At 40.7% G+C, this 20,660-nt stretch overlaps 1 long non-coding RNA gene across 2 annotated transcripts in view; it reads right to left on the bottom strand.

Annotated features, from left to right (window-relative positions):
- Positions 1-16,192, bottom strand: part of LOC309351013 — a 224,287-nt gene extending 208,095 nt beyond the window's left edge. Inside the window, exons 1-2 of one of the 2 annotated variants that reach the window (XR_014160645.1) lie at positions 16,074-16,192; positions 14,270-14,366 (exon numbers count right to left, since the gene is read on the bottom strand). This is a non-coding gene — a long non-coding RNA (uncharacterized lncRNA). The remainder of the gene's footprint in view (positions 1-14,269; positions 14,367-16,073) is intronic. The other variant, XR_014160646.1, reaches the window with a different exon arrangement.
- Positions 16,193-20,660: the final 4,468 nt, after the last annotated feature.

Raw genomic sequence — 20,660 nt, 5'->3', positions numbered from 1 at the left:
ATAAACTTTCCAGAGAACTAAAATAAATCAAATGGTTCATGATATATACTCAGAGTCACAAAGTGATTTCATGCTCTTTATTCAGCTCATAGTGGTGAGGAGGAATGAATGAATGTCCCCTCAAAGTATCTGCTTTATATACATTATTTACACAATGGGCTGCACATGATTGGCTAATTCTGGAATTCTACTGTAAGCCAATCAGGTTGTGGATTCACTTATATCTGGAGCATGATTGGGTGGTTCCTGCCAACCAATCATACTGCTGCATTGTTCTAAGACCAATCAGACTGCTGCATTCTGAATCCTATTGTTCTAGGACCAATCAGACTGCTGCAATTTGGATCCTATTGTTCTAGGACCAATCAGACTGCTGCAGTTTGGATCCTATTCAACTCAGCACATAACAGTTCAGAAGGCAGAAGCAAGCCTCAAACTGCTGCTAAATATTTTCCCCACTTAAGTAATTAAATACAATATTTTAAGCTGCTTCAGATTTCCTTCCTGCAAGAAAGATGGGACAGGAATATTTCAAATGAATATAAATAAATACATAAAATTTTGATGGCATGGATGGTGCACTTAATGTGGTAAGCTACTCCATGGACTTGGTTTTGCTGGTGGGGCAGCTGAAAGCGGGAACAGCCTCAACACAGCTTTTGTTCTATACTGTGTACTTTAGCATTTCAGTCAAAAATTTCATCAGTGTGAAGAGTCTTTGCAAGCCTTTGTTTCTGAAATCACTTCACATTTGTGTCCCCTTCCTGTTTCCTTTGTTGTTGTTCCAAGATTTCCCTTTGCCCTTTTTTCTACTTCTACTTGAACCTCTCTTTAGCAATGATTGTTGCCTCCATAGGACAGCCTGTCTCATGATTTTGCAGACTGCAATTTTAAACCCTTTCACATTAAATTGCCTATGATTAAAAGCTCTTTGGTGCACAATATTAGAGGATTTTTAAAAAATTAAATTCTTCACATATATAAAATCAGCTACTGGTCTTGTTGTTAACATATAAAGCCCTGAACAACTTGGGTTACAAGAAAGATCACATGTGCCTGTATAGATCCATAAAATCACTTAGATAATCTGGGGGGGGGGGTCTCCTTATAGCACCACAACCTACTGAGTCTCATTGGCCATTTTGCCCCTGTACTGTATAATGTCTTTTCTGTGCCCTTAGTGAAAGCAGCACCCATCAGTTACTTCAGACATCTTACAAACACTTGTTTCTTTGTCTGGGTCTTTCCCTGACACACAGAAGATTGGACTTTGTTTTACATGTTTCAATCTTCTGGATTTGCTTCCCTCCCCCTTTTATATGGGCTTTGGGTGTGAGTTTGTGTTTTACTGCTTTCACGTTGTGCTTTAATGTTTTAATGAAATATTGTTTGCTTTTTTTGAACTGGATGCCACTTAGAGATTTTTGAAATCTTGTGCCGTTTATAAATGCTTTAAAATAAAACAAACTCTTCCATCTAGACAAACAAGAAGCAGAACCACATTTCAAGGCCACATTCTGGTTAACAAAAGCATGCAAGGAAGGATGGTGAAGGGAGTGGTTTGTAGGGTTGCCATATTTCAAAAAGTATAAACCAGGACACCCCAAAACTGAATTGCCTAAGACCCAGGAAATTCTCCCCGGATGTCTAATCTGGTAATGTCCAGGAAAATCCAGAACGTATGGCAGCCCTAGGTTTGAGAGAGGGGGCATGGCTGTGGAGACTCCCAAGGGTTGGATAGAGGGGTTTAGAGGATCACATTCAGCCCTTGCGACTGATACATGCTCATTATTTGCAATAATCCTAAATGAGCCTTGTAAGTGGCAACATGTGGTATATATGTCATGCTGCACAATACTTTCTGCCACATTGTTTGTGAGTGCACATTTATATGAAAATACACTGAGATCAACAAGCCTCCGGTTCCACTAAACAGAATTATCATCCAAGGAGCCAGTAGAAGGAGCTGAAACCTGAACAACCACAGGGAAATAGGAAACTGGCTTCTGCAAGGTCAAATAATTTAACCCGCTTTGTACGCCCTGAGTGACAGAATCTCTCCAGTGTTCTGCAGCCGTTTAACTGGACAGGTGAATTTAGGACTTTTCATATATGAAACATGAACTTTGTACCCCCTAGCTATGGTCCCCCTCCATTCAGTGTATTTGAGTCCACTTACAAAACAAATATCCAGATTCCCAAGAATTTCCCATCCCAAGAGCAAATAAGGACATGCAAGTGGCAGTGTTTTACCAGAGACACGTGGAAAAAATAGGGACAGTTTGAGAATACAAGTCACTAATCATGGGCTCTCAAATTTTAGACCAAGGCTGGGGAAGCTGTGGCCTTCCAGATTATGCTGGATTCCTGCTCCCATCACTCTTGACTACTGGCCAGGCTGTCTGGGGCTAATGGGAGTTGGAGTTCAACAGCATCTGGAGGGCTACAAGTTCCCCATACCTGTTTTAGAGGAATGGCTTGGAGGATTGCAGCTTGTTACTGCAGTCCTACAATGGGACTATTCTGTTATTCTGTTAATGCACAGCACCACTTCCTTGCAAAAACGGGCACAGAAACCAAATCCTCATGCCATTTATTCTCTGCAGTACAAACGTCATTTAATGTACTTGGTGCCAGCACATTTGCTGCCATGTGTTCCCTCCCTGCGTTAAAAATGGTATGCCCGAATGTTTGCTCAGCTCTGTTGTGCAAGAAGCTCTTCAAACATTTGCTCAAGATCTGTGTGGCTTTTGTCACGTGCACAGTCGCCTTCAGACAAAAGACACAAAAGACAAGAAGGGCTTTATGCTCACTGTGCTAATGCTGCATGCACAGATTTTTCCCTCTTTTGCAAAGGGTCACAAGGCAAATTCATGCCTCAACTTGAAACAGAGGGCACAGAAAACAACTAAAACAGAAGAAGCAGAACATCTTCCTTATGTGAGAGACTTAAGAATTTGGATCTTTGGGGCTTAGGTGTTTTCTTGTTGTTGTTGTTAATGATCAAGCAGAGAAACGATAGAAATTTATGAGAAGGGTTGGGGAAGGGCCGTAACTCAAGAGTAGAACATCTGCTTTGCATGCAGAAGGTTCCAGCTTCAATCCCCAGCATCTCCAGATAGGGATTGGAGAGATTCCTGCATGAAACTCTGGAGAGATGCTGCCAGTCCGTGTAGACAGTACTGAGCTAGATGGACCATTAGACTGACTCAGTATAAGGCAGTTCCGTACTTCTAGTACACATGCATGATTAGTGTAGATTACATTCCTTAAGTGTTTAGGCTCAGGGTGGGCAAACATTCATTCAATGCATCAAGCTCACAGTATTTTGAAGGCCACTGGCATGCACAGCTTTTCCCTTGTTTCCCTTTTTTGTTTTAAAGAAAATTAACTTTCAGGGCTGGTAAAAGCTCACCATGAAATAGGTTTCCTGGCTTGAATTAAAATCCATGTCAGAAATGAATTATTGGATCCTTCCAGCAATCCTTGCCAATCCTTAAAAGCTAAAGGTAAAGGGACCCCTGACCATTAGGTCCAGTCGTCACCGACTCTGGGGTTGCGGCGCTCATCTCGCTTTATTGGCCAAGGGAGCCAGAGTACAGCTTCCGGGTCATGTGGCCAGCATGACTAAGCCACTTCTGGTGAACCAGACCAGCGCACGGAAATGTCGTTTATCTTCCCACTGGAGCGGTACCTATTTATCTACTTGCACTCTGACATGCTTTCCAACTGCTAGGTTGGCAGGAGCAGGGACCGAGCAACGGGAGCTCACCCCGTTGCAGGGATCTGAACCGCCGACCTTCTGATTGGCAAGTCCTGGGCTCTGTGGTTTAACTCACAGCGCCACCCGCATATCCTTACAGTTCTCCAAATTCGTCCACACTAGTATCCGTTCCTCGAAACATTCCCCACCTTCCTCTTTTCTTACCTTTCAAGTGGTGGCAGGAGCAGCAGCAGCACTCAAAAAGGGGGCTGGAAATGGAAATGGCGAGCACTTAATGCAAGTGCCTTTGAGTCTAACTGCAACGACCCACAATGAATGCTCACAAAAATGTAACCTTTTTCATGCTGAATGATGAGATGCTGGCACCAGGCTACATTCAGCTAGGCTGATTTTGGATTGCGATACACTTGAAAATCATTGTGGACCTGGAATAGAGTGCAGAACTTAGACCCCCCTCGCCCCAAATATAGATTTAGATCCTTCTCCATAATTTCCCACTGTGGCCTTTAACAAGCATTCATCAGTTTCTAGTTTGCAAAATGTCAGTAATGGCAACCTAACTCAAGGTTAACCTAACCAATTATTTGGAAGGACAAATAATTGAAAATACTTAGGACACACAGTATGATAGATATAAAAGAAATTTTAAAAAAAATTAAAAATGATGAAACTGACATTTTTAGGTTGCATATGCAGGATGCGTCTATTAAAAGCACATGGCCGTGGTCCATTTTGAGTATTTAGGAACAGCTTGTTCAGTTTTTGAAGCCATTCCTCATAAGCTCCATTCAACTATGCTACCTGGGAGATGGAGCACTAAGTGATTGGGTCAGGCTGTCTTGCTGCTCAAACTCATGAAATGCAGTAGCCATTAAAAGCTATTAAAAGCTATTTTTAAATTCACATTTAAATACCCATTAAGGTTTCCAAAACACAACAGAATAATAAGCCTTTTGTGCAGAACAACAAGATGCCCACAACAAATACTCTAGCCTCAAGAATACTGTAATTTAGGAGAAGAGGATTAATGTTCCCTTTTGTTTTAATATGCTATTTGGCTCCTTAGGCACAAAATCCATTTATTTACCATTGTATAGGATGACACACTTTTCATCACTTTTTCATTGCTGGGACATTAACTCATTTCAAACAAAGAATTAATATTGAAATCCTGTGCCAACCTAGAAGCAATGAGTTCAATGGGACTAATTCCTAGGTAAGAATATATAGGATTGGCAGCCTTAATTATCCTGCTAACCCTCAAAAGGAAAACCATAAAGCCCAGAGGCAACATAAGCAACAAGTTAAATGTTCCCTTTCCAACAATGTTGCAAATGCTTAGATCTGAGTCTCACATGCTCTCACCACCCAATGGCTTTACTTAATATCACCCAGCTGGATGTGGGAACTGAGGGCACTGGTGCTTGAAGTTGTTGGGCAATAAACAAATTCCAAAAACCTTCCTTATTCTGTCTATGCTTTCATTTTCATAAAAGCATGTCAAGGACAAACTCAAACAGGCTGGGCTACCTCCATTGAAGCAGCAGTTTTATCACCTCAGCAGAAATGTGGAATGTATGCCTCAAGGAGTGAGCAGCTTAGTGCTCTGTGTCAAAGGGTCTTCAAGCAATTTGCATGACTATTTTTGACAAGATGCCATTTGATAAGAGTGTGATAAGACAGGGGTTGACAATGGATTTTGGCCCAGTGGACACATTTGGAATTTTGAGGAAGTGCCCTGGGTGACAATCACAAAATGGCTGCCATGGGGGTGGGGAAAACATAAAATGACTGCCGCATCTAAAACAGCAAAAAGAGGCAGGGCCACAAAATGGTGTGGGCATGCTCCCCCATCAGTCATCCCCCTCCCATGGAAGAATGCTCACTCACAAAAAGCTCTTGGTACCCCTCCTCTGTTCAGAATTGAAGGGAGAGCAGTCAGTGAAATGTGGACATGTTTAAGGAGGCATATTCAGTGTGGCAGAGGCTGAGCCAGTGTAAACAAGAACCAAGAAAGAGACAGAAATAGTATCTCATACACTATGGATTTTTGAGGGGATATTTGCTGAGGTGTAATGGGAGGTGCTGGCAGCCACACTGGTACCCATGATGAGTACTGCATTGGGGATTCCAACTTCTGAGTGAGGTACTACTTGGGAAAGTGTCTCCTTAAAAGATAATGACCATGTCAATGTGTGCTGGTGTGAACTTTAAGATTCACACACTCCCTGCTTCCCTTTCCTTCAGTACAGTCACAAGGAGCAGTTTGGAAGCTTTTAATTCCAATTTTGCTTAACAAAAGCTTGTCATGTTCTCTGGAACTAGCAAACAAACTGTGCAAACAAACTGTGGTTAATTTTAACTATAGTTAGTTTCAAGCAAGTCAACCTCAAACCATATTTTATGAAGCTGATTTGTTTAAATAAGTCATAATTAAGTTTAAGATGGTTTAAATTAGCCATAGGTAACATTATCTACAGTTATAGATCAGGACAGCATATATCACATCCATATTATACATTTAAAGCACTCTTATACCACATTAACAGTCATGGCTTGTCCTCTCCCACCCAATCCTGGGAACTGTAGTTTGTTAAAGGTTCTGGGAATTAGTTCTGGTAAGCAGTGGTAAGAGGAACCTCCAAATATGATCACTCACAGTAACTGACAATTTAAATGGCCCTACTGTTTAGGTGACCACAGAGAATGGAGATGTAGACGTTTTAAAACTACTCACAACTCTACATTTTTATGTAGTGCTTTCTAAATCTGTGGTTGATCTGACTTTTTCCAGGTTTACTTCCCGGCAATCCCAGTTTAAAATCTCATGTAGCAGGGCTAAGGCAAGCCTTGCCAGAGCATGCATTGTGGTAGATTTGAGTAGACATAGATGCATTTCAATATGGCAGCTCCTTATATCCTTGAGAAAGTGATGCTGCCATCTTGGAGGTAGGATGACTTCTAGGATGGCCATATGGCTTATGTTACTAAGGACAGGACTCTATCTGAATGGCTGCCTGGTTGAAATTCCTAACATGGGAGACTAGCAGGGGCCTTGAACTTGCTTATCAGCAACTAGCATCTGAATAGCAAACTGAACAGGCACTCAGGTCGTCCATTCATATCTTCTCCATGATGCCCAAATGCTGTGTATTTCTGTTTAAGTTATAGTGATTATTTCTAAATTTGCATCTGAGCAAATGCTATGCAAAATGTAGCTATCTTTTTTGGCCATACATTAGTTTTGGCATTTTTTTGCTTTTGCAAACTTATTCTCCTCTACTATCCATCTAAAAAAAGAATCTTGCCCATGAACTAGAAAAGCAGCAATAAGAGGCACTTCAGAGGGATTAAATTCAACACATTTTTTTTTAAAAAAGAGTGTTTTGTGTCTAATGAGCCATATTAATATGGTATCTGTTGCTGTTTAATGCCTGCATGTTGGATCAAGCAAATAAAACAGCATTTGTGAAGTACCATGAGAAACTGAGATTGATTTGAGACAGGCCAGGAAAGGAAACCATTGCTTCAGATCTCAACATTGAAAGAGCTCTGTGAAAAAGCAACGAGAAGGCACAAGAAGGAAATGTAACAGTCACTCCTTAGTTCATAAGCAAGCTTGGTAGCTTAATTATTGTGCAACTGCAACTGAAATCAGATACAAAGCCTAAAAAACAAGCTGAAAAAAGCGAACTGAGCAGCTCTTGTGAAAGTCCAGCACAGACCAGAGCAAACAAACACACCAAGGCTGGAACTGGCTAGCGAGAGGTCAATCAGATCACATGTATGATAAACACAAGAGAAAGGGCCCGTATAATTTGGTTGGCATCACTAAATGGAAAACAGTCTTAAGAGGCACTTGCTGCAGGAAATGTTTTGCCTTATTCCAGCTTGTGGCTTATTCCAAAGCAACAGGATCTCAACACAGGTAACTGTAGATGGATCAAGATATCATAGCAGCCCTGTTTAATACAGACCCTGTGAGTACGGGGACAAGGTTAGATTGCTCCCACATCTCTTAAGAGAGAATCAAGCTGCTCAAGAACCCAGGGGAATATTCAAACATATATTGACTGTTCACACACAATTGTTACAAGTGTCCACATCTGAAATTTCAGTGTTGCTGTAGTTTTCATGAAGATGATGCATCCAGCCATTTTTGCACTATCTCCAGGTCCTTGTGGGGTCCTTGCAACTGAGATGATCATTCTGCTTTCCCCATTTTGCCCAAAAGCACGTAAACATGATGATGACAATGGCAATGCACTTAATAATGTACTAAGTGTTTTCCATTTTCAATGCTTAATCAAATCCAGTCTCAAAACAGCTAAAATTAGGAAGAGCTTCCACAGCTAAAGCAAGCTTACTTCTAAGTAGCACCTCTTATTTTACACATTTCTTAAATATTTGCTTGTAGAAAACAACAAAATTCTTTTTAATTTTGTGTGTATGGGAAACCCCCAGCCCTTATATGTGCTCTCACTGATCAGTTGGCAAGGGAAACTCATGGTAGAGTCCTGACAAATGTCTGACCTCACCCAGGAAAAGTCTTAATAGTTGCATCAAAAAATTTTCAGCATGTGTGTTAAATGAGTGAGGCTAACTAGCACAACTGCGCATCTTCAGTTAAGACTTGCATCATCATTATTATTATTATTATTATTATTATTATTATTATTATTATTTGTACCCCGCCCATCAGGCTGGGTTTCCCCAAGCACTCTGGGAGGCTTCCAGCAAAGATTAAAAATAAATTAAAATGTCACTCATTAAAAAATTGCATCTGTATTGCATCTGTTAAAATGATGGCATTGAGTACACAATATGTGTTATTATATAGAATTGTATATTCATTAAAAAAATAATGCTTGTCTCTGCTTCCCTTGAGTTATTAATTAGTTTGTAGCGCTCTAAGCATCTGTTTTGAAAGTTTTGAACTGAATAGCAGCCCAAGCTGGAAACAGTAATGCTCTATATTTGCAACATACAGCTTTCTTCCATTTCCTTCCTTCAGATGGGCTTTTTGAATAAATAATAAATGAATAAGTGCTCACCTGCACCTGTAGTCCCCAAACAGAGAATCTGGCACCAAGATGGAGCCCCTTCCTTGTACAACTGCCATGACTCATTTACTGATGGCTGAATTGACTGCCAAGATTGGTAGCTCTGTGGGGAACAGCTAAAATCTGTTGCTTAGCACAGTTTACATGGGTTAAACTGGAACATGAAGTTATAAATGTTTGTGTTTCTCAGCTTTTCAGATCCCACAGAAAGCTGCAGTTTAGTACTCTGACATCATTTGGGGAGAAGTAAAATAATTGTCAGTGGGGAAAACTTACCGTATATTCAGGGCAGGCTCCAGGGTTTTTTTGGGGGGGGGCTTTGGGAAACATAACATCTAGTGGGCCTCCTCCTCCATCTGTGGAACTTGTTTGGCTACCCTTTTATTTTATTTTAAATGGCTGGCCAACTTAAAGAACCGTAAGAAAGAGCAGCTAGGACCTTGAACTTGCCCATTAACTATATATACTGTAGCTCTATTTAAAGTGTAATAATTATTTCTAAATGTGACATATGAAACATACAAAAACTGTCTGCTAATTGTCCTTTGAGGGAGGGGAATATTGTGGCTTAATCCAAGTTTCTGAGTTTTTAAGGCGAGGGAGAACTTTGCAGAGTAGCCCTGTGTCACTTGAATTCTGAAACCCAAGGCAGCTGCCCATACTGCTATTTGTCGAGGCCAGCCTTGAAATTACTGAATGTATATTGGGAAAAGGGACAGCTTTGCTAAACAACTGTGATACCAGCAGAATCCATCCCAAGAAACAGGGATAGATAAGGGCAGAGGACATTGCTAAACAAAAAGTGGCAAGTATAAAGGTAACATGGGACTCTTGAGAGTCCCATGGACTTCAAGAAGATCAAACCTATCCATTCTTAAGGAAATCAGCCCTGAGTGCTCACTGGAAGGACAGATCCTGAAACTGAAGCTCCAATACTTTGGCCACCTCATGAGAAGAGAAGACTCCCTGGAAAATACCCTGATGTTGGGAAAGATGGAAGGCACAAGGAGAAGGGGATGACAGAGGACGAGATGGTTGGATAGTGTTCTCAAAGCTACCAACATGAGTTTGACCAAACTGCGGGAGGCAGTGGAAGACAGGAGTGCCTGGCGTGCTCTGGTCCATGGGGTCATGAAGAGTCGGACACGACTAAACGACTAAACAACAACATAAAGGTAACAAATATTAGCCATATTATGCAACTGTATTTTTACTTTATCTTTTTAAAACAGAAACATTTTGATAGTTGTCTTTGAGGTTTAGTTTTGTAAAATAATAATAATAATAATAATAATAATAATAATAATAATAATAATTCCTTGAAATTTCCCCAGAGCACTTACTGTTTTTCCTCTTCCACATAGATCAAATGTGAATTGCACCCTTCCCCTTTTAAATAGAATGTTTACCTCCAAAGGGAGCTGAGGAAACAGCTGCATTACAAGGGAGAGACAGTTAATGATGTGAGGGAGCAGACTCTAGTTGGACTTTCATAAGCATTTGTTTTCATTAACACCTATTAAATTCCAGGCACCAACTGACATCTGGGATGACTGTTGCCTTTAATAAAAAATAAAAAAAAAGATTAAGCTGTAGGAAGAGTTCCACAAACATATTACGAAGACTGACAAGCCTTCTAAAATATTCCTGAAAGACCTGTGTAGATAAAAAGAATTTGAAGGCATACATCTGTAATAAGGGACTCTTTTGAAGAAAATAATCATAATGTAGTATCCTTGAAAAAAACGTTTGAGACCATGGATCCATGGACAGTGGCACTGATTCTTCCATATCTCAAGGTTGTTTCCAATGCTTGTCCCAGCACAGTAGACCCATTGAAAATAATGGACACAACCCTTTTAGGTCCATTAATTTGAATGGGTCTACTCTGGCTAGGACAAATATTGGATACAACTCTCAATTTCCAGTTTAGGCACTTGAGACCCATAAATACCTGAGAGCCAGCAGTATTTGTGATTAGCTTTCACAGAATTAGAGGAAACCCCCCAAGTTTGCACCACCTTGATCTGTAGTTCCTGAACCTCCTCTTACAAATCAGATCAATCTCTGTGGCAATGCATGGCTACTTGGACTAGTGCTACTGTACTGAAAATTTATGGGGCCTTTTTAGATGAGGAAGAGTGAGCAGTCAAGGGGGCTGGAGATTGCTGGAGAAATGTTTACTGAGAAGAAAAATGCACGCATTGCTTTTGGGCACCGTGTAACCATCCTAGTAAGCTCACAACCCTGCAATGACAGAAACTGTAAAAAGATTCTCAAACACTATGAGTATGAGGCAGAAAAACAAACGCTTCTCCAGCAGAGGAAGAACACTTTTGAGAAACTGGAAGACAGACTTCGGCACAGCACTAACTTGGACTGTGAAGTACCTCAATGGCTAGTGCTTTCTTGAGCCCATCTGCCTATGCCAGTACCATAACAAAGCCTCTATGCCCTTGATGCTTTCCATTTCTGAATTGTTCTGTCTGTTTCTAAACTTACATGTTGCCTGTTCCTTAGACAGAACTACTAAAACACATTCTCGCTCTCTCAAGGCAGCTTGTAACAAATCATAGCAACAGCAAATATCAAACTACAAAGAAATAAACTGGCAGCAGCCAACAGAATAAAGCAGCAGTAATCAGTAATACAAGGGGGACTAGCCACTATTTCAATCAACAGAAAACCAGGAAATATAAAGATTAGCTGAATCCAAAAGAGCCTTCTTAAAGACAGGTTGCTGCCTGACTCATGAAAACACCTGAAGTTGGGGCTAGTGGGCCTCCCTGTAAATGTGAATCCTTAAGGCTGCTGCCACTGCAAGACAACATTGGCCACAGACTGTGGAAGCACATGGAGAAGGATCTCAGATTTTGTACCTAGAGAGCACAGAGGAGGGCATCCTTAAGGTACCCAAGGCGATTAGATATTTAAAGGTAAGACCTAGCACCTTAAACTGAGCGGGGAACCGCTGCAGATTGACTGAGGCGTATTAGTCTGGTATCGGTCAATCAATTCCTATCAGCAATCTGGTGGTGATATTTCTGCTTCAGTTAAAGCTTCCAAACACTTTAAATACAGCCCCATAGACACGGAACACATTGCAATAGTAGTTTCCCAGGCCCTGCTACCAAGTCTAGTCTATGTATATTTAACTTAAGGCCAATATGGTGCAGTGCTAGAATATTGGACTAGGAACTGGGACACCAGGGATCAAATGCTCACTCAGCCATGAAGCTCACTGAGTAACTTTGAGCCAATCACCATCTCTCAGTCCAACCTGCCTTAAAAAGGAGGTTGTAAGGATGAAATAGGGAGAGAAACATGAATGCCACCTTAAGCTTCTTGTAGAAAGGTGTGATACAACTATACCAGGCATCCCCAACCTTCGGCCCTCCAGATGTTTTGGACTACAATTCCCATCATCCTTACCACTGGTCCTGTTAACTAGGGATCATGGGAGTTGTAGGCCAAAACATTTGGAGGGCTGCAGGTTGGGGATGCCTGAACTATACTAATAAAATAAACTTAATTTTTTTTTCTCCTATTGATCCCCCTTCAGCTTCCATCCTGTGCCTCTGTGGTTTCCTATCTCAAATTATAGACTGTAAGGTCCTCAGGGCAGGAACCTGGGATTTTATACTCTTTAAAGTGCCATGCACAGTATCTTAAGAAGTGACTCCTTGCACAGGAACCTTCCATTTCCCTTCAACTGAGTTCCTGCTCTGTATCCCCCTTTGTGAACTGAGGGGTGTTGAACTGGTATGTTTGGCAGGGCCTTCTTGGTGGTAGAGCCAAGCTGTGGAACTCCTTAACCCAGGAAGGTTTGTTACTTCTCCCCTGCCCATCTTCAGATGCCTGACTAAAACACTGCCATTGCAGCATGAATTCGAGTTACATGGCAACTGAATTGTCCTATGAGCTTTCACTTTATGATTGTTTGTTTTTATTGCTTGGCACTGCTATTTTGTATTCTTATCTTGAAGTACTTTATTACTGATTTGTTGTTAGCTACCTTAAACTTTCTGTTATGGGTGGGAAGACAGAATAAAAGCATTTTAACAAACATATTTAATTATCTGAGTTTGTGGTAAAACTATTTCCATGACCAGCCAGAAAGGCCAAATGCAAACCAAGTTAAAATACAATATGGTACAAATGCCAATTTTATTACCAACTTGTCAAGAACCTGTGAAGGATTGTGATAGAAGTTGTAAATACATCAGAGTCCAAACCTCTGCTGAGCCACAAACTCACACCGAATCATATTCTGTTCTGTTGCCATTATGCAAACTGGGAAATAACAAAATAAAAAAATTCCTTCCAGTAGCACCTTAAAGACCAACTGAGTTAGTTCTAGGTATGAGCTTTCGTGTGCATGCACACTTCTTCAGATACACATCTGTGTATCTGAAGAAGTGTGCATGCACACGAAAGCTCATACCTAGAACTAACTCAGTTGGTCTTTAAGGTGCTACTGGAAGGAATTTTTTTATTTTGTTTTGACCATGGCAGACCAACACGGCTACCTATCTGTAACTGGGAAATAACAGTTGCCTATTTCCCAGGATGAATTGGATGAACGTAAAGTATTATCTATAGTAAGTACAGTATAAATAATTGCTTTGATTCAATATTATAAGAATGAAAACAAAGCACTATAAGAATAAAACAATCCAGATTCTAGTTTACGTCAAACAAGCTGAGACGACAGGTCAAATGCTGACATTTGAGAGGAAAAAGTGTTAAGAAAGGCCATTCCCCAAACAGAAAGCCAAATACCTGTAAAAGGGTACACAAACAAGTTGAAGGATTAGAGGTCAAGTGGATGATTACTAGAAGACAGAAGTTTCTTTCACTGTGAACAAGCACACACAATGCCCCCGCTTTATACTGCTGCTGAAGTTCACCTTTTATAAAATGCCCTGCTGTTCACTTGCTGAGGCCTAATTCAAACACTGGCAGTGAATACCTAATGCATGTGTGATGGTTGCGCATACACTGTACCTAAACTCATATGTCTTGCTGATTCTGCAAAGTAAAAAATCTAATGCATGGGAAGTGGTATAATGTCACAGATGCACTATCCTTACTTGCATTCAGAGTTCCACAGGAAGAGGACAATTATATTTAAAGACATCCATGCACCCAAAAGAGAGCCATGATTAACAAGAACCCAAGAAGCTACTGCATTGAAATAAGTTGTTTAAAACTTCAACATCTTCCTTGTCTAGATACTATATTTGACCAATGATATGAGAAGCCAGATGCGATATAGCTGATTTGCTTTACCAGCAATAGAGCATGCCTCAGACAGTTCTTGGGACTGTGCCCACTAGACAGAAACCATTTGAAACCATTCATAATAACACCCCCTCCCCACCAGGGAAGAGCTACATCAGGAACAAGGGGAGGGGGAAGAAAGATTGACATTGGGATCTGCTGTTCTGGTGAATCCTGTCACGTGAGGCAGTAACCTCACCTTGCCTCATTGGGGGGCCGGCATTGAATAAAACTCTACATCAAGATCTGCGGCCCATGTGGATCCTGCCGCCTGAGGCCTTATGGGTGGGCTGGGCCTGAGGAAGATAGTAGCATTGGAACTAAAATCTGTTAAGATACAATGGGCACAATCCAAAGGCAAATTAAAGGTAAAGGTAAAGGGACCCCTGACCATTAGGTCCAGTCGTGACCGACTCTGGGGTTGCAGCGCTCATCTCGCTTTATTGGCCGAGGGAGCCAGTGTACAGCTTCCGGGTCATGTGGCCAGTATGGCTAAGCCACTTCTGGTGAAACCAGAGCAGCACTCGGAAATGTCGTTTACCTTCCCGCCGGAGCGGTACCTATTTATCTACTTGCACTTTGATGTGCTTTCGAACTGCTAGGTTGGCAGGAGCAGGGACCGAGCAACAGGAGCTCACCCCGTCGTGGGGATTCGAACCGCCGACCTTCTGATCAGCAAGTCCTAGGCTCTGTGGTTTAATCCACAGCGCCACCCGCGTCTCTAAAGGCAAATTAGCTTTGTCCTAAATTTAAGAGCATTCCATGCAGACATTTTTCAACTGTATGTTTTGAACAGATGGGTCTGCCTGAACAGAGGTCTAGCAATGGGTAACTGTTTATATGTGTGCAGCTGCAGCTTGCTCTCTGTTTCTGTAGCTAACAAAGCTAAACAGTATCTGACCTTATTGGCTGTGAAAGTCACCTTGCACCCAAGCGCCTCATTTCAATTGTCAAATCGCTTTGGGATCTTTTACAGGAATCGATTCATAAAATAAATAATATTTTAAAGCTGCTAGTTTAATATCCTGCTTCTCACACAACCTTGCTACCACCCTGGAATGTAGGTATAACAAACAAAAAACAAAAAACCTTTTGTCACAAGTTTAAACATTAATAAATAGCAATTTCTTATTGCTTTTGGTCTGGCTATTTATCCCTACAATCTATTTTTGTAAATCACAAACTCTTAACAATGCACTTAACATGCTTTAGACTTTTCCCTAGCGTCCTATGAGAGTGACACAAAGTGGAAATTTGATTAGTTTCAAGAAACCATGGCAAAGAGAGAATTCACCTAGAACCCAGGTATGCTTGTCCATTTCATTGATTTTGCAAGTCTTGCCCTTCTGCCTTGATGTTTTTATGCAGCATCACATTTGTGGGAGTGGAAAAGTCACAATTAGCCGTCAGGAAACTCTGTACTTTCTTCATAGAGTTCCTATTAATTCCTCATTACCAACTCTTATAGTCCTGGTAAGTTATTCATGCCACATTGATAACATTGCCAGTTCATTAGAGGCCAAGTTTTATACACCAAAGAACCTGCAACTATGAACTACAGCAATGAGCAGTGAACAAAAGTCCTACAAAGCAAACAAACAACGGTGGACTGCAGACCTGGAGAAATGGTCAATGTACAGTTGTTCCTGTTGCGTCCAGAAAGGCCAACAACTATTTTTTGAAATGAACTAGTCACTACACGGTAACTTCGTTCCTCAGGATTCACATTCACAATTGCATGAATATGGAGGAGCTAATCTCCCAGTGACTTCTGTATAAAATACATAAAAAAGGAATAATAGTTCACACACCACAGATTTGAGAGGTATTATTAAGATAAAATATTATTTTGTGTGCTGTCTAGAGGGCATTTATAAAAGCTCTAAATGCTTATTATTCAGGATTAATTCAGCCTGGATAAAGAGCAACTGCTGGATCAGTTTCCAGAGATTACAAATCAAGATACATATTCCACGCTATCAAATGAATTCTCAATCACTTACAGTGACTACTTGTCCTTCAGCATGCGTTGAGCCTCATTTTCTGCCTGGAAATGTGTGGCAAGCTGTTTGGCCATAAAGTGGAGGGGAAAGGAAGAAAAACTCCCTCAAGACCAAAATCAGTGTAGAGAAAGAGACTTTCACTAGAAGCCTAAAATTTAGGGCTTGGATCAAAAGAAAACACAAAAGTGGGCCAGGTATTTCAAAGGCTGATAAACTAAAGCGAGTGTTTTGTAAACGAAACTCAAAAAAATGCCTTTTGCTTTCAAACCATTTCTAAGCCCAACTCTCGTTTGAAGAGGTGAGTCACCATTTTGAGCACTGGCATCAGAAACAGCAGGCCTCTTAGTTACCTCAACTGCCTGGAAGTCTCAGTTGGCAGGAGATGTATTACACATCCAAACACACAGATGCTAAAACTGACTTGTTTCTGGCAGTTACCTGTGTTTATGAGAAAGGATAGGCTATTACTGAAGTTTTAGCAGTGAAAAAAAACCTAACCACAGCTTTTAGCTGAGAGTGGCTAAGGAAGGTCACCTCCCTTCATAATGGACATTTCAGAAGTGTCATAATTTGTCCTCTAGCCATGCACAAAGCCTGGTAAGACTGTGTCATCTAACATTCTGTGGTCTTAATATCCACTGCTACCTCACAAAGACATATTTAATATAATTTTCCAAACAGATGTTAGGTAGGATAAGCGTTCTAATGCTTTAAGGCAAGTGGAGAACTTGTGGCCCTACAAAACTTATCTTTTCTGAACATTGCACATGCTGGATGAAGCAGATAGTTGGGTTTTATTCTTTTTCTTTACCTGTGGAATTTTTATTGATATTGAAAAACAATAAAATTTGATATCTCGCTATCTATATCGTTGGGTTCTAACAACATATGGAAGACGCCCAATTCTGCTTTAAAGGCTACCATTTAGAAACTAAATACTGATCCATTGACTGAATAAGTCTTTAAAAAAACAAATATTGTCTCTTATGTTTATGAGGCAGCAAAACAAGCAACTGTCTCACCTAGACTGAGCTCGAGCAGCAATGGCCTCAAAAGCGTAACAGGATGCTTTATTTATTCTGCCAAAAACATGTGCAGTTCAATCCTGTACACGTCTGCACAGAATATGATGAAACTCACTCCCAGCTTAAGTGTGTATAGGATTGCACCCTTAAACTGAAGTCAAACAAGAAGTAGGGGGTAGATCGTCACTGAATTATGAACACAGATTGTTATTAGGACTGCCATGTTTGATTAGCCAATTGATCAAAGGGTTTTTATTTGATTTGAAAACAAGGTCCAATTCATCAGCCACATATTTATTTTTTACTATAAGCAGATATATAAAAACTACAGTTGGTGTCACCTTAGAACACTCTCCTATGTGAAAAAAAACCGGCACCTCTAAGGCTAGGACTGCTCCCATCACCTAAAGTAAGACTTTTCCTTTAGAACTATTGTACTCATATAAAGATTTATACATATATAGTCATCTGGCTAAGTAAAACTTATGCCAGCTGTGGCTTATGGGAGTTGTAGCCTAACAACACCTGGAGGGCTCCATGCTACCTATCCCTGCACAACTTCATTTCACACTTTTCCTCATCTCTGAAGTGGCTGGGTCACCTTGTGTTAATAAGCTTCCTCTCAGAATGAATTTCTGCATCTGAAAGAAATTAACAGCAGTCTACCTCTCAGTGTTCCTGTGAGAATGATCAATTTAAGACTGCACTGCAACAAACTTTGCAGGTTAGAATTATACTATTCTGCTAATGTTTGGTCCAAAAGTCAATTTTGTAGTGATGGCACTACTCTTCAGCATAACAGATGAGCTTTTCCTGTGGTTGACTAGGTTCTGTGCAACTATACACCACATAGTTGACAATCTCAAAAGCTGTTTGTTTTAAACGCAAATGCCTTGTTACTGGTTTTTTAAAATGCTGCTAGTAAGATCTGTAGTCAAGAGGAATATTTACTCAAGTTGTGAGAGACAAAGTGGGGGTCAGCTCTACAAGTTATGCAAAAGCTCTTAACAAGGGTCATGAACAAAGTCACGCAAGCCTTAAAAGGATTCAAAATGTTAGCCATCACACAGGGCCTGCTCCAAATTCAGTATCACAAATAAGCCTCCTGCAGCAGGTATAGCAGCCACTGTGTACAAGCAGCCAACCTGACAAAAGACAAGACTTATATTGCTTCCATGACTGCCAGAACTGACATCATGAAGGCAACCAAATGCTTCAGGTTCCAAAGCTTGGTTAAAAAGCAAAGAGAAAAGCATAAGCATGCTAGATCAAGCAGAGCTGCATCTGCAAGTCTTTCATGCGCAAAAAAAAAAGGAAGCTGCAAAACAAAATAGTATTTCAGTCACAGGAAACCACTGTCAATGTACTTTCAATTACTACTTTTTTTCCAAAAGGGGTTATGTGTACTGCTTAAGTGCAACCACATATTTGCAATCTTTCAAGCTGTTTCGAATAAGTAAGGTTTCAGAGCAAGCATTGGCTCACCGAAGATGCAAACTGTTTACATAAAGCAGCTGTCTTCAGTGTTATCAGAAAAGCACCTTTTCCCCCTAGCAGCTGACCTACTTAGCAACTAAAACCCATGCACAAATTAAAAAAGGGTTGCCAAGACAAATGCCAAAGTATTTTTTTTTAAAAAATGATAATAACTACACTCAAAGACAAGAAGCACATAGGAAGCTGGACCTATGAAGGCCAAAAGGCTCAAGTATGTGACAGTGTTCATTCCCTATATGAAAAGTTCGTAACGCTCTAGCCCAATTTTGCTATGACCTTCAGGTAAAGTGAAATTAATTTATTAATTGCTTAAGAAAGAGTGGCACTCACTGTTGCCTACAATTAAAATCAGTAGAGCTTTATAGAAATAATACACTACTAGAAAGGACCAGGCTGTGTAGGCATTTTAAAGCTAATGAAAAGTTGTGTGCGAGATCATGAAAATGTAGCTCTTTCAGGCTCATGTCATAATTCAGCTTCTACAGGTGCTTAGGAACTTGCTTTCCAGCGTAGCTTGGCCATGGATAATTGGCATTCATGTAGTGCTTAAGTGAACAATAGCCCTCAGCCAAGAAGCTGAAGTGCATCATCTCTACAGATGGCTATGGCATTTCCTCAAAACTTAGAATGGGTTCAGGAACATGTGGCCCTTCAGATGTTGCTAGACTGCACTTCCACCTTCAGCCACAGCCAGCATGACCAATAATCACTTTAGTCCAGCGACGTATGGAGGGAGACACATTCTCCACCACTTAGAAACTGAAGTGTGGTATACACTGGGTCCAAGAAACCCAGATTACTAGAAATCTCACTTGAAGGTCATTTAGTTTACCTCAGAGGCAAGAACTCAAAGTTGAGGAAAGCAAGTTACAGTACACGATAGCAAATGATTAGCTGTGGGAGTTCAGACCACCTTTCAGCGTTTAGTTTTTAAATTTTTTTGGAGAGGGTGGATAATTTCAGTAGCTGGGACTATGCCTATTGCTTACAGAATCCAAGCTAATAGATTTCCTAATGTAAACAACCTTGGACTTCCCAGTGTTATGATCAATATCGTTAGGGTACATCTGAAACAGGAACAGAACCTCTGGTCCTCCAGATGATGTAACTCCTATCATCATCTACAAGCATTTATCAGTGGTAGTACAACATCTGGAGACAGATTCACCCCCATCCCTCATCTAAAAGTCATAAAGTTACAATTTGGTATGGAGGTAATCCAAGATTACTAGCCCTAAAATGGGACATTTTTTAGATTTAGCAGGGACACCATGCAACATGAATGTCCCACAATAGGAAATACTTTAGCAGTGTGCCAAGCCATATACGATGGACGCAGATGGATGAGACAGGTACTGAAACCAGCCATGGATTGGGGGAAGGGCCATTTTCATCAGCAGGCAGTTAAAGGATATAAACTTGCAGAATACAAGCTCTATTTACAAGTTTATAAATTCAGACTTTCGGTCCAATTTTACACACATTTACTTGGAAGTCCTGCTCACCTCCAAGCAAAGTGCCCAAGATGTCTGCCTTAGTGTCATCAGGCCAGCACCAGAACACCTGCTATCGTTGGGAAAGAAAAACATACACATACATACCTTTTGCTGGATCCCATCTCACTGAACTCTAAGAGAATCTTGTGTTTGAAGAAAAGCAAAAGGCAATCAACCTTTCTGTTGAGTGGTTAACCTGCTCCTAAGGGCTGTGTGACATTGATCCTAGTAAATACCAATTGAGCTGGGCATCCGTCAAGTTGGAAATGAGGTTTATTTTTATTTTTTCTTGTTTTAATGGTTTGCTAGCTCCTCGTTCATCAGGAAACCATGTAAACATTGATCCGCTGGATTTATTCACTGCTCGTTTGTTGGTTGTTCTGCATGTCTGTTGGTCGTTCTGCATGTTTTCCTCATATTTAGGAATAATTGGACCCTTGCATGATTTCCACGTTATGGCCCATTTTTAAAGGTGTTAAAAGTGATACATTAATGTATGGTCTGGGCTCCTCAAACATTTATACCCAATGATCCTCTTCTTCCATCCAAAACTTTTATCAAGCTCTCCC

The sequence above is a fragment of the Podarcis erhardii genome, assembly GCF_964252035.2.
Source record: "Podarcis erhardii genome assembly, chromosome: 10".
Classification (NCBI taxonomy): Eukaryota; Metazoa; Chordata; class Lepidosauria; order Squamata; family Lacertidae; genus Podarcis; species Podarcis erhardii.
Note: the sequence above shows the minus strand (reverse complement) of the source record. Positions and strands in the feature narration are given on the sequence as shown.